The sequence below is a fragment of the Myxine glutinosa genome, chromosome 5, assembly GCF_964187855.1.
Source record: "Myxine glutinosa chromosome 5, kmMyxGlut1.1, whole genome shotgun sequence".
Taxonomy (NCBI): Eukaryota; Metazoa; Chordata; class Myxini; order Myxiniformes; family Myxinidae; genus Myxine; species Myxine glutinosa.
Genome location: NC_136265.1, coordinates 27,862,651 through 27,877,550, shown reverse-complemented (window position 1 = coordinate 27,877,550; position 14,900 = coordinate 27,862,651). Strand labels below are relative to the sequence as shown.

Below are 14,900 nucleotides of genomic sequence, written 5' to 3'. Positions count from 1 at the left end.
TTTCAAAGCGGCTTTTTCTGAGCGATAGGGCGAGGTTTCCTTTTTTGCTCCGATGAAGGGCTAGTACTCTAAAATCTTTCTTGAGGCCCACCAGGCTCATCGTGGTGTATGAGGAGCCTCATGGAGTATGGCTCCCCATTCTGGGATGGAACTCCTGCTTCTGACCTTGCTCCTCTTGAGCTGGCCACCCAAGGTCACACGCAGTCCTCAAGAAACACCTCAACTGCTCACCCTCTCAAAGTCCAAGCACTAACTCATCTTCTTCGTTAGTATGCAGCACAATGTTGTGGGGTAGCATCATTGGCAATGGCCTCTGCTAGTTAGGGCAGGAATTTGTAATTCGGTGAGGGTGCTAGGTCTTAATCTGGTCTTAATCGTGAAGGCCGATGTCCACCTGCGAAGCAAGACGGGTCGGGCAGTGGATGAAAACCAACAGTACGGACGTTGATTGAAGAGTGCCACCCTCCCTGGGAAGCAAAGAGAAGCTGACATTTCAGTCGTTAACCCTTCGTTGAAAATCTTTTTGATGTTTTCACCAATAATATTTGATTTCCGCATTTCTTAAAAGCCACACACTTGCATTTCCACCTGAGATTTTACACACAAAGAGGAGACACTGAAAATAATTAATTCACAGTATTCAGTTGTTCATCTTTCACGATCCAACAAGATGGTGCAGAAATGGTCCAATTACCTCTGAGCTAGCTACTCTGGGTTCAATTCCCGACCCGACTGTAAAGGGTCATATTGTTGCATTTCAGGATTTTCAGGAGTCACCTGAACTACACGAGGTGCACCTGAACAAACTACAACTTCCTGCAGTTGAACCGGTCAGCCGGTTTGTTAGAGACTTGGGGTAGATGCCCTGGCTCATGCCACAAGTAGGTAGCTCTGTTTGTCATTTCATTTTGCATCCCTGCTGCTGGCATCATCGCTGAGAGCTGTGCCGTTGATGCAGTGCTCCCTGTAGGTTAAAGCAGGAATTTGGAATTTGTTCAGGCCGCCGGCGATGGTTGAAGTAGGTGAGTTTGTGAGGTCTTTAACGCCCACAGATGGGATGTCCAGTTTAAGGCCCATCCGAGTCCAAGGGACGGCACAGAAAAAATTGCCGGCCCAGGTTAGACGGTTGAGAGGCGAGCGTGATCGGGTCCGTTAAAGAGGTTGTAATGAAGAGATTCAGTGGTTCACCCTAAGTGTAGATCAGCACATGGGGCAGTGCTGGGCTTCACCGTTATTCTGAATGTGACGTTTCACCCTATTTTTTGCCGATGTTTTGGTTTATAGACTAGACGGATATCTGAGAAATGTGAATGTTAGGTGCATTTTTGGGTAAAAGTTGGGAACCTCACTTTTTAACATAATTAGGGCATGATGAATTCGAGTAACCCGGTTCCCAATCCGAATTTTGAGATTTTGACCTTATAATTAGCATTAACAAAATGGCCGCCAAATTGCCATTTTTTGGACAATTTCTTTGAACAAGCATTTATATATCATGTATATACATGCAGCTCTTTTACTTTAACTTTGCAACTTTTACCCCAAAATGCACCTAGAAGCTTATACATGCCCTTTTTCATAAATCCGTCGTCTATATTATGGTTGGCGACATATTGAAAGAGACATTCAAACCGATATTGAAATTGAACACTATAAAATGGGAAATGGTTTTAATAAGACAATGTTTCATACAACCATTTATTCTAAAAGTAAGTATACAGTACATGGCCATGAAGCACAAACATTCAGGAATGTCACACATGTTGTTTTGCCAAACTACATCAAATTCATACAAGGGGTCTGATCATCACTCTGTTTCTGACAGGCCAACATTGATGTGCACCTCAACTCTGAATAGCGACATTTGCAGCATCTAGTCCATTGCTTCTGGCACGCACAACAAATCATCTCGAGGCAACTTTCTGGGATTGGACTCGGTGACATCAGAAGAGGCTCTCGTCCTGAATCACCACATTTCCATTCCATTTCCACAGGTGCAGGCAGGTCAGGTACGGCACAATGAGCATTTCTCTATACCATGGCTTGATAGTGTACTCACAACAAATGGAAATGAAGAGCATCACTTGTCGGTGACATTGCTTCTGGTTTACCAGTCTTGGAGAACAACATATGTCGTGCTGAATCAGCAGAGGTTGTTCTGTGCACATTATATATTCTGCAGACGAACGCTTCTGCAGATTTGATCGTCTCCTCTGTGAGTTCACCAATGCCCAAGTTCTTCAGCAGTTTATTTAAAATTCAAAAGCTCAAAATTCTGCTTGGGAACCGGGTTAATCGAATTCAGCACATCCTAATTATGTTAAAAAGTGAGGTTCCCAACTTTTACCCAAAAATGCACCGAGAAGCTTATACATGGCATTTTCCCATAAATCCATCTAATCTATTAGGAGGCGAATGGTGTCTGCAATCTATACTATAAGAGAGCCGTTTGTCTGTCTGTCTGTCGTCATTTTTCTCAGAGATGGCCGAACGGATCTTCGTCAAACTTTCAGAGGTTCATCGGTGAGTGCCTGGGAGTGCTTTTGGCAAAAATAAAAGAAAAAAATTGAAATTTTGAAAAAAAAAGTTTTTAAAAAATTGCTCTATCGTGCTTAATACTTTGTGGCTATGTGAAATGATCCCTGACCACATTCTATAGTAAAAGTATTGGGAAGTGTTTAGGCACCCACCAAAAAAATAAAAAATTAAAACAAATTGGATTTCTTCAAAATGCCAACAGAATTAGAACAACCCCAGGCAACGCCAGGTACCAGATAACCAAGTTTATTTCCTGTCCACTTATTGTCAGTAGTAATGCTGGGGGTTTGTCTCATGACGTCAATTGATACCTACATTCTACATAACAGAAAGGACACAATGTCACCTGACTCCAATTTCATCCGTGAACCAATGTTAGCTCCTGGATTGATGTGGCTGCGCATTTTAAACATTTGAATACAGATCCTTGATGATGCTGCTGCTTAAAAAGTGGGGATTCCATATATTAATTGTTATATACACCTGATTGATTCTTCTGAAAAAGAAAGGGCTTCTAGAAATGCAGATCATAGGGGCTGGGGAAGAAAGCTGGGGGAGAAGAAAGTGTCGTGTTGCCAAAAACACAATGAAATAGCAAAAGAAAACAAAAAAAAATCCAAATTCATTCATTCTTCTGCAGCAAGCGGTTGCTGGCTGTCTCAATGTCAGTGTCGCACTGTCCTGCTTATTCTGTGCCTCCTGAATAGGTTTGGGGTAGGAATTTGGACGTTGGCCAGTGCTCCCGGCACGCAGCGGCCTACTCTTCCGAAAGACATCGTGGGATCTTTGACATCCGGCAGATGTGCAGGATGTGTGTGCCCGGCATAACGTCCCATCCGAGGGTCCGTGCACCCATTGTTGCCTTACCCAGCCTGCGAAACATCACATTGACAGTTCATGTTCTACTCGGTAATCAAATTCAGAGCGAACCGCTCAATTCCAAGTGCGCTTCCACTGAGCCACCCTGTCAGCCCTGGTCCAATTATGGAAGAATAATCATCAAAGGTCATATGGGTTCAGTCCGATGACAATAGATAGACAGATGTGAGTTTGTGTTGGTCAACGTAGTCCAGCAAGCGGTTGAGGTTTTGTCCGAATGCTCCGTCCATAGCACATACATCAATTGTATTAGTCTTTCGTCAGGGTAGTGAGCCAAACTTGGAGAAAGACAACTGAGAAAAAAAGGCAAATTCGCAATTTGATATCAGTTGTGGGAGGCTGGGTGGGAAAAGATCGAAATGGAATGCCTTCACCAACAAAACACTGAAATTTGAAGAAAATGGATGCAGTTTCCACTTTCCTTGGCTGCACGTCCTCCTCCCAGCTGCTCATCATCTGCGGTTCTCCCATCACCCTCGGCTCCCGCTCTACCCCTCCAAAACAACAAGGCACCTTGACTCAATCCTAACACACAAGAAAAAAGAAGAAAAAAAAGAACCACCTTTGGACTTCCCCACAGAGCAGGGTTGGCCTTTTTTTGGGCACCGTGGTACCCCTTTATTTGAAGCAATGTTTTATGGCCTGGTGCCCTTCCTGCTGCCAGCCCTGTTGGTCACCTCTTGCACACACACCAGGAATTGCCAGTGAACTGGTACTCAATTTGTGGTACCTCGGAAGGATGACAGGCTGAGTCAACACCCCTGGCGTTAATTCAGCGATTGACCGGGATTTGAACCCAGGATCCTAGGGGATCCCAAGCTGGCACCCTAACCGCTAAGCCAATGCCACCCACACACACATATTCTAACACACAGAAGGGGTTAAATGTTGAGAGAACAAAACAACATTGAGGAATAAAAAATAAAGATGGTGAAGAAAAGGCAATGGAAGTGCCTAACACTCCACCATTTCCCCCACTGTAACAGGTAATAAATCCCTCCGTAACGGAATCTGGCACCGGTCGAGGCCGATACTGATCACAAACGGTTTCCGTGCAATAGAGCAGGGATTTACAGCTTTGATGATTTCCAAGAGTCTGGCACAACCAAGAGAAGAATCTCGTCCAATGGACATTACAATGGCTCAAGGGCAAACGTAAAGAAGACTCGTGGCGGTATATAGATCACAGTAGATCTATAACGAAGTAGATCTTCGTGAGGACTCACACACAAATTGGGACGCAGACCGATTGCAATGGGGTCTCCGCCATCCCTCCGGTAACGAGCCAGGATTCTAATTGAGGGTGACAGTGGGAAATGGAGGCAAACAATAATAAGAGAGCAAATTTGATTCATCACACCTAGTTGGCCAATGGGAAGAGAGAAAGAGAGAAAATAAGGAAAAGTTTAAAGCAACCAGATGTATATCCGATGGTTTAAAGAAGGTTGTGCTGCGTCTGTGACGGCATGGCCAAAGTCGTCTGTGAAGAAAATGTTTACTGGATGGGTAATGATTTTGGTTAACCACGTCTTTAACTGCTGGCTATATTCACAAGCTCATGGTCCAGACCCCAGAGATGAAAACTGTGACATATATATATATATATATATATATATTCCGGACTAAATAAATGTGAACAAGATCTAATTTGGAACAGAAATCCAAGGAAAATAGTTCTGGACTTTAAACTCACCCTCTGCATTGAAACAATCTTCACTTGGCTCTTCCTTCTCATGGATGGTGTTTGGAAGAGAGTTATCATGGAGATGTCTCTCCTCAATGGCGTCCATTACACCTGCAAATAATCCAAGGTTAGAGCATCACAGCATTTTAATTTTCGTATACATATGTATATACACACACACACACACACACACACACACACACACACACACACACACACACACACACACACACACACACACACACACACACACACACACACACACACACACACACACACACACACACACACACACACACACACCACACCCTTTCTCTCTCTCCCCCCATCCGCTCTCACCAAAGTTTCCATTACTACATTCAAATGGCACACTCTATTCCACCAAGCGCCAGTAAAATAAAGAGTCGAAACTCACCCTGTCCCTTACGTTTCCGCTTTGTTTCGTCGTGTGCTTTATCTTTTCGAACTGGCAGGGCAGCTCGGTGGTCTTGCCTGAGCTGCCGAGTTCTTATGTACGTATAGTCTGGGTTGATTCCCGAATGAATGGTGCTGTTCGCTTGCGCGCGGAACGTCAAGCCAGCTGGATTGGAGGTCTCCCAGAAAGTTATTGTGGATGCTGAAGATCCCATACAGTCAGATTAATTAATAGACAGTGTACCTTTGGGTCATTATCAAGATCAAATGTCTCGGTCTGCCTCCACCTGGTTCACAGCATCAACCTGCTGCTCGATCCTCGATTATCCCACTGTGCCTATGGGATGTGGTGAGAGATAACACGAGGGTGATTCAGTTACTGAAACTCTAGGGTCATTTAAACCCTTCCAATGCCATATGATTTATAGTTTCTCTTTCAGGAGTTCCATTCACAACATGAAGTGGAAAAGATCACTGTAAGAGACCACAGAGGAAGACCACCAGGGTCGCCAACTCTGATCTTGTGTTCATGACCAAATTCACTAAAATTCATTTACCAAAGAGAGTGTTTCATTACCAAATAGAGTGTTCATTACCAAATAGAGCGTTCATAACCAAATAGAGCGTTCATTACCAAATAGAGCGTTCATTTACCAAATAGAGCGTTAATTACCAAATAGAGCGTTCATCCCCAAATAGAGTGTTCATCACCAAATAGAGCGTTCATCACCAAATAGAGCGTTCATCACCAAATAGAGATTTCATTACCAAATAGAGCGTTCATTACCAAATAAAGCGTTCATTACCAAATAGAGCATTCATTACCAAATAGAGTGTTCATAACCAAATAGAGCGTTCATCACCAAATAGAGCGTTCATCACCAAAGAGCGTTCATTACCAAATAGAGCGTTCATAACCAAATAGAGCGTTCATCACCAAATAAAGCGTTCATTACCAAATAGAGTGTTCATTACCAAATAGAGCGTTCATAACCAAATAGAGTGTTCATTACCAAATAGAGTGTTCATTACCAAATAGAGCGTTCATTACCAAATAAAGCGTTCATTACCAAATAGAGTGTTCATTACCAAATAGAGCGTTCATAACCAAATAGAGCGTTCATCACCAAATAGAGCGTTCATTTACCAAATAGAGCGTTAATTACCAAATAGAGCGTTCATCCCCAAATAGAGTGTTCATCACCAAATAGAGTGTTCATCACCAAATAGAGTGTTCATCACCAAATAAAGCGTTCATTACCAAATAGAGTGTTCATTACCAAATAGAGTGTTCATTACCAAATAGAGCGTTCATTACCAAATAAAGCGTTCATTACCAAATAGAGTGTTCATTACCAAATAGAGCGTTCATAACCAAATAGAGCGTTCATCACCAAATAGAGCGTTCATTTACCAAATAGAGCGTTAATTACCAAATAGAGCGTTCATCCCCAAATAGAGTGTTCATCACCAAATAGAGCGTTCATCACCAAATAGAGCGTTCATCACCAAATAGAGATTTCATTACCAAATAGAGCGTTCATTACCAAATAAAGCGTTCATTACCAAATAGAGCATTCATTACCAAATAGAGTGTTCATAACCAAATAGAGCGTTCATCACCAAATAGAGCGTTCATCACCAAAGAGCGTTCATTACCAAATAGAGCGTTCATAACCAAATAGAGCGTTCATCACCAATTAGAGCGTTCATTTATCAAATAGAGCGTTCATCACCAAAGAGCGTTCATTACCAAATAGAGCGTTCATTACCAAATAGAGTGTTCATTACCAAATAGAGCGTTCATAACCAAATAGAGCGTTCATAACCAAATAGAGCGTTCATCACCAAATAGAGCGTTCATCACCAAAGAGCGTTCATTACCAAATAGAGCGTTCATTTACCAAATAGAGCGTTAATTACCAAATAGAGTGTTCATAACCAAATAGAGCGTTCATCACCAAATAGAGCGTTCATCACCAAAGAGCGTTCATTACCAAATAGAGCGTTCATAACCAAATAGAGCGTTCATCACCAATTAGAGCGTTCATTTATCAAATAGAGCGTTCATCACCAAAGAGCGTTCATTACCAAATAGAGCGTTCATTACCAAATAGAGCGTTCATTACCAAATAGAGCGTTCATTACCAAATAGAGCATTCATTTACCAAATAGAGCGTTAATTACCAAATAGAGCATTCATAACCAAATAGAGCGTTCATCACCAAATTGAGCATTCATCACCAAATAGAGCGTTCATTACCAAATAGAGCGTTCATTACCAAATTCATCAGCATTCATTTACCAAATAGAACGTTCATTTAACAAATATAGCGTTCATTACCAAATAGAGTGTTCATTTACAAAAGAGAGTATTTCATAGCCAAATCGAGTGTTCATTACCAAATAGAGTGTTCATTACCAAATAGAGCGTTCATTACCAAAGAGAGCGTTCATAACCAAACAGAGCGTTCATCACCAAATAGAGCGTTCATTGACCATATTGAGCATTCATCACCAAATAGGGTGTTCATTACCAAATAGAGCGTTCATTAGCAAATAGAGCGTTCATTAGCAAATAGAGCGTTCATTACCAAATTCATCAGCATTCTTTTACCAAATAGAATATTAATTTACCAAATAGAGCGTTCATTACCAAATAGAGTGTTCATTTACAAAAGAGAGCATTTCAATACCAAATAGAGCGTTCATTACCAAATAGAGTGTTCATTTACCAAATAGAGTGTTCATTACCAAATAGAGCATTCATTACCAAATAGAGTGTTCATAACCAAATAGAGCGTTCATCACCAAAGAGCATTCATTACCAAATAAAGCGTTCATTACCAAATAGAGCGTTCATTACCAAATAGAGCGTTCATTACCAAATAGAGCGTTCATTACCAAATAGAGTGTTCATTTACAAAAGAGAGCATTTCAATACCAAATAGAGCGTTCATTACCAAATAGAGTGTTCATTTACCAAATAGAGCGTTCATTGACCAAATAGAGCATTCATCACCAAAGAGCATTCATTACCAAATAGAGCGTTCATTACCAAATAGAGCGTTCATTACCAAATAGAGCGTTCATTACCAAATAGAGCGTTCATTACCAAATAGAGCGTTCATTACCAAATAGAGCGTTCATTACCAAATAGAGCATTCATTTACCAAATAGAGCGTTAATTACCAAATAGAGCGTTCATAACCAAATAGAGCGTTCATCACCAAATTGAGCATTCATCACCAAATAGAGCGTTCATTACCAAATAGAGCGTTCATTACCAAATAGAGCGTTCATTAGCAAATAGAGCGTTCATTAGCAAATAGAGCGTTCATTACCAAATTCATCAGCATTCATTTACCAAATAGAATATTCATTTACCAAATAGAGCGTTCATTACCAAATAGAGTGTTCATTTACAAAAGAGAGCATTTCATAGCCAAATAGAGCGTTCATTACCAAATAGAGTGTTCATTTACCAAATAGAGTGTTCATTACCAAATAGAGCGTTCATTACCAAATAGAGCATTCATTACCAAATTCGCCAACATTAATTCACCAAATAGAGTGTTCATTAGCATATAGAGCATTTGATTTCCCAATAGAGCGTTCATAACCAAATAGAGTGTTCATTGCCAAATAGAGTGTTCATTACCAAATAGAGCATTCATTACTAAATAGAGCATTCATTTACCAAATAGAGTGTTCATTACCAAATTCGCCAACATTAATTTACCAAATAGAGCGTTCATTCCCAAATAGTGTTCATTACCAAATAGAGCGTTCATTACCAAAGATAGCGTTCATTTACCAATTAGAGCATTCATTACCAAATTCGCCAACATTAATTTACCAAATAGGGTGTTCATTAGCAAATAGTGTTCATTACCAAATAGAGCGTACATTACCAAAGAGAGCGTTCATTTACCAAATAGAGTGTTCATTACCAACTTCGCCAACATTAATTTACCAAATAGAGTGTTCATTAGCAAATAGAGCGTTTGCTCCCCCAATAGAGCGTTTGGTAATTCCCCAATAGTTCCCGATTTGGTAATCAAAAACACCAGCTTGCATCCGTGAACGGTGATCGTCCTTAAAAAATTTAGGTCATCTCATCTCGATTCTCAAAGAGGCGAACTTATAAAATGGGTCGTGATGTCCGGGTGTCCGTCCATCTAGTCCATCCGTCTAGTCTGTCCGGTCATCCGTAATGCTGTGTAGTCCATCCGGTCATCCATCCGTCCGTCCGTCCGTCGTTCTGTCCGTCCAGTCGTCCATCGGTTAACTTTTTGCTATTATTGCTACTCCTTCCTTATCACCCGGCTGATTGTTCTGAAACTTGACACATGAATACATTACAGTAGCCCGCACCAAAAGTCATACACTCTTGTTAATAAATATACCTGGTCTCGGGGTGAATTCCACTTGTCCTGGCTTTTGGTGGTTTAGGCTGGTTGCATGGTACTTGTGGTGCGTTTCAAATTGCTTTAGACCATGCCACGTGACCTCATGGTTTGCTCGGCCGAATTGAGAAGATGCATGCACATCTATCAGCATAGCACCCGGTTACTTTGGCGGGCCCATGAGCAGTGTACCGTGACAAATAGGCCTGTGAAGTTGCTTGGGGCCATGGACTTATTAGTTGGTGGTTGCGGTCGGAATCTGAGGGACTTGAATCGGGAAATCTTAGATTTGTCGATTTTGTATTGGGGGGCTCCCAGGGGACCAGGAAGCTCCCATGGGGGTTCCCCCACATCAGTCTGACCTACAACCTCAAGAGATGACCATCAGCCCACTCGGGGTTATTTATTTTAATACCTGTAGGAGTTTCTCTGTCGCCGAAAGTGCCATGAGGTGCAAGGTGATGCGATTTGAAGCTTTTCCAGTTGGCAGTTCAATTGAGATCTGGACTTGAACCCTTTTTTTGAAGAAGAGTAGGTGATTTATCGCTGGCATCCTGGCTCAAATTACAAATTCCTGCCTCCAACCAGCCTTGGTTCCAGGAGAGGAGACGGAATTGGGTCCATTTGGTCCATTTGAGTCCATTTGAGTCCATTTGGTCCGTTTGAGACCGTTGGGTCCATTTGGCCATCAAAGTACCAAAATGGTGTCTCTGGGGGTCTTAAGATCATGGGAATGGTCTATAGATCGAATATCTATTTAAAAGCAGCAAAATCCCCAAAATATAAAACATGTCTGACACTGTAACAATTTTAAATAAATAAAGGTAAATGTAAAGAGTTTGGTCCATGCAGTTTGAGTGCCCCCTGCTGGTACATGGCGGTCATTCACACACACTCTGTTGTGCTTTTGGTGTGAAGAATCTCCTTTAGATTGTGGGGGCAACAAATAGGGAGCGGGAGGTTGTAATTGGGAGAGCGGTGCATGGTTTGGTACGCTGGTAAATATTACCTCTCAGGCCTTGCAGATTAAAGGGCCACTGTCTCTCTTTATCATTTTTTAAATACCTCTGTGGTGAGTAGTCAAAGTGTTAATCATATGACTAGTTGTGTTAACGAGTGGTAATTAACTAATCGTATTAATTATTTCTCATCCTCCCCTCCATGATCCTTCCTTTTCGATGCCGCAGAAAAGCCATGTCGAGGGATTTGGCTTCTCCTCGGGTTACCTCGATAAGCTCGTTTCGTTTTTATGATCACTGGGATGCATTTTAATTGTGGAACTCAGCCAGATCCGAACAAAGTTCAAATCGGCCTCAGGTGTTCTCAATAAGTTCAGTTCAGTTCATTTTTTCCACACCTATTTTCCACATTTTTTTTACACCGCTTCAATCCAGCAACTTTGCAGTCACGACAAAGGGATTGCAGTGTTACGATCACATTTACTAGTATTATTAACGTTATTATTATTACGAAAAGGATACTACAGTGGGAAAAACCAAAAACACAGGCCAATGCCTATAGGAAAAAATTGCTGTGTCACATCTCGTTGAATGAACCGCATCTTTCTCCCTCTCCTCAGCAGCACAGGAAGATCGCTCAGACCTCCCGCCAGGACTAAAACATCTTCACAGACCCTGCCTCGGGTTTGCCCGACAAGCTTTATTGTCTTTGTCATTTCCCGATGTTTATCTCCTGTAGTGCGTGTTTGATGTGCCCAATAAAGTTAAGATAATTAAGGAATCCCGTTTGTTTGTTGGCATCATCTCGGTAGGTGTTATGGGGTTATTTTATTGTTGGTTGCATCACTTATTTTTGAGTATTGCTTCCATTTTGTTTCCTTTACCCATGTAATATGCTCTTGTTAATAAATATACCTGGTCTCGGGGTGAATTCCACTTGTCCTGGCTTTTGGTGGCTTAGTCTGGTGGCATGGTACTTGTGGTGCATTTCAAATTGCTTTAGAGCATGCCACGTGACCTCATGGTTTGCTCGGCCGAATTGATAAGATGCATGCACATCTATCAGCATAGCACCCGGTTACTTTGGCGGGCCCATGAGCAGTGCAACGTGACAAATAGGCCTGTGAACTTGCTTGGGGCCATGGACTTATTAGTTGGTGGTTGCGGTCGGAACCTGAATCGGGAAACCAGAATGGACCTGCAGCTGCGACAAAACATATATATATATATACATATACATATACATATACATACATATACACACACACACATAATTTACACTTTAGTAAAAAAAAAAAAAAAAAAAATCAAGACTGATGTTTAAAGCTTTAGCAAAAATCAACCTGTGAGTGCATCACGGCAATGATGGGCCAAATTGCCTCATTTCCTTGCTTGAGGTCATACAGAGTCATGCAATGACTACTTTTACCCATTGTAGTCTTGCAGGGAGTGTGGATCCTTTGTATATTATTTTCCATTCTGCATTCGGAATAGAAGTATTTAAATGCAAGTGGTTTGATTCCTGACAGCGAATCGCCTTTGAACATACCAATGAGGCGGTGCATGCCAAGCTCCCCCCCCCCCCCCCCCTCTTCCCACAAAGGGGAAACCCAACATACGATGGTGATTGGTCAAAACCGGGTTATTTCATCTTTTAACTTCAATTTGAGTGAGAGCTGAAAGATTTTATTGTGACGTTGACTGAGAACATGTTACAATAATGTGGTAGAGAAAATTTCAGGGCAATTAACCCAAGGGTATAGAATTGTATAAATTTTCTCAATGGACACACACACACACACACACACACACACACACACACACACACACACACACACACACACACACACACACACACGATCTTCCATGGAGACAGCATTTCACCCCCAATATTTTGCCTGGTCCTGAACCCACTGAGCAACCTCATTAATGAGCAAGGACGCGGATATACCATAACGTCAAATAAGACAATGTCCAAAGACAAGAAAGGTGACGCATCTACTTAAAATGGATGATTTAAAACTATTTGAGTTAAAAGATGAAAAATTGGCAGAATAACTTAAAATAATGAGTGAAACGGTAATCTTACGGCATTCAAATGGAATTTGGCCTGGATAAGTGTGCCAAGTGCACATTCGTACAGGGCAGAACATCAAAAGCGGACAACATAAAAATTGACATAAATACAACAATACAGGAGCGAGACAGTGAAGCATCATACAAATACCTTGGAGTAGAAGAGGACCACCAAATACATCACAAACAAATGTACAAAGCAATTACCAAATAATAACTGTGTAGAACGAGGCTGATCCTGAAAACATACCTCTCTCCAAGGAACAAAATCAAAAGCATAAACCAACTCACAATACCAGTATTTCTCGACAGCTGCGGAATAATAAACTGGTCACAATCAGAAATCAATAAACTGGATATCAAAACAAGGAAACTCATCATTCACAAAATGTTTTACAAATATAAATGCGTCCCGAGAATGTACCTGCCGAGATGAGGAGGTAGCGGCCTGATGGAACTCAACCAAGTCCACAGAATGACAACTGTAGGATTGGCCGAATACGTAAAAAGTGCAACAGACTACCAAATCCAATTTGTAAGCAATCACGGAGACAACAAACCAGATAAGGTATCCCTATCCCACCTTGCAAAAAAATTCCAAATACAGGTGTGAATGGAAGATGTCACACAAGAAACCGAAATGAGTACAGCCCCAACAATTGCAAAAAAACAAGAAGAAAGAAACATAGAAAACGAAATATCAACAGATATACATTGACAACTGGGAAAACAATAAAAGAGCAGGAAGGTATAAAATAATTAATTGGACAGATTGAGAGTAGATGAAGAAGAATCCTTGGAATTGCTATGGAGAGGTCAGCTCAACTGGGATGGAGAACAAATCAATCAATCATAAATGCCCAAGACCAATGGCCTAAACAAAATGGCAGGACTGAGTCAATCGGACACGTGTAGGTTCTGCAAGGTAGAAGCAGAAAGTACGAGCCACCTCCTATCAGGATGTAAAAAACTCATGTCAGAGCAGCTGTACACACAAAGGCACAACAAAGTAGGTAGAGTAAACCACTGGCCCATCTGCAAAAGTCTCAATATCCCAGTTCCAGAAAACGCTTGGAAACATGAACTAAATGCAATCACTGAAAACAAGTAAGTAGCGCTCTCGTATGACCTAATGCTCCCATTTAGCATGAACATAGAAAACAAAGCATTGCTGCCGGATATAGTACTGAGGTACAAAAAAATGAAAAGAATGCATTGCTAATTGAGGTGTCAGTCCCCGGCGCGTAGCAAATTTGATTGGTCAAGACAGCGCACACTTTTGTCCAAGTGCAGCTAAACTAAAGGTTTTTGGAAGCGCAAGGAATGCGATTTTCATTCTACAGTGTTCAAATATATCATTAAATTGAAATAAAATAAAAATTTTAAAGATGGGGAAAAAACCCATTTAGTGTGGAGTTTCCGCCGTTGGTGTACCGCCGTTTTACACCACCCTTTCAAACACGTTACATTAGTCATTCGTGCTTGTTGTTTGTGTCCTTTATGATGTCCCTAAAAACAGTAAGTTTTCTGTTTGTAATGATTTTCAATTTTGTTTGACTGACACACATACTGAAGCAGTCAGTGACAGACATACTGAAGCAGTCAGTGACAGACAGACTGAAGCAGTCAGTGACAGACAGACTGAAGCAGTCAGTGACAGACAGACTGAAGCAGTCAGTGACAGACAGACTGAAGCAGTCAGTGACAGACATACTGAAGCAGTCAGTGACAGACATACTGAAGCAGTCAGTGACAGACATACTGAAGCAGTCAGTGACAGACATACTGAAGCAGTCAGTGACAGACATACTGAAGCAGTCAGTGACAGACATACTGAAGCAGTCAGTGACAGACATACTGAAGCAGTCAGTGACAGACAGACTGAAGCAGTCAGTGACAGACAGACTGAAGCAGTCAGTGACAGACAGACTGAAGCAGTCA

The 14,900-nt window shown here is 41.5% G+C and overlaps 1 long non-coding RNA gene across 1 annotated transcript; it reads right to left on the bottom strand.

Annotated features, from left to right (window-relative positions):
- Positions 1-1,654: 1,654 nt before the first annotated feature.
- LOC144892004 (uncharacterized) lies at positions 1,655-5,674 on the bottom strand. The gene is made up of 3 exons (XR_013623327.1): positions 5,517-5,674; positions 5,111-5,212; positions 1,655-4,710 (listed from the first exon to the last, which is right to left on the bottom strand). It is a non-coding gene; the product is annotated as an uncharacterized LOC144892004 (long non-coding RNA).
- Between the last annotated feature and the right edge of the window lie 9,226 nt (positions 5,675-14,900).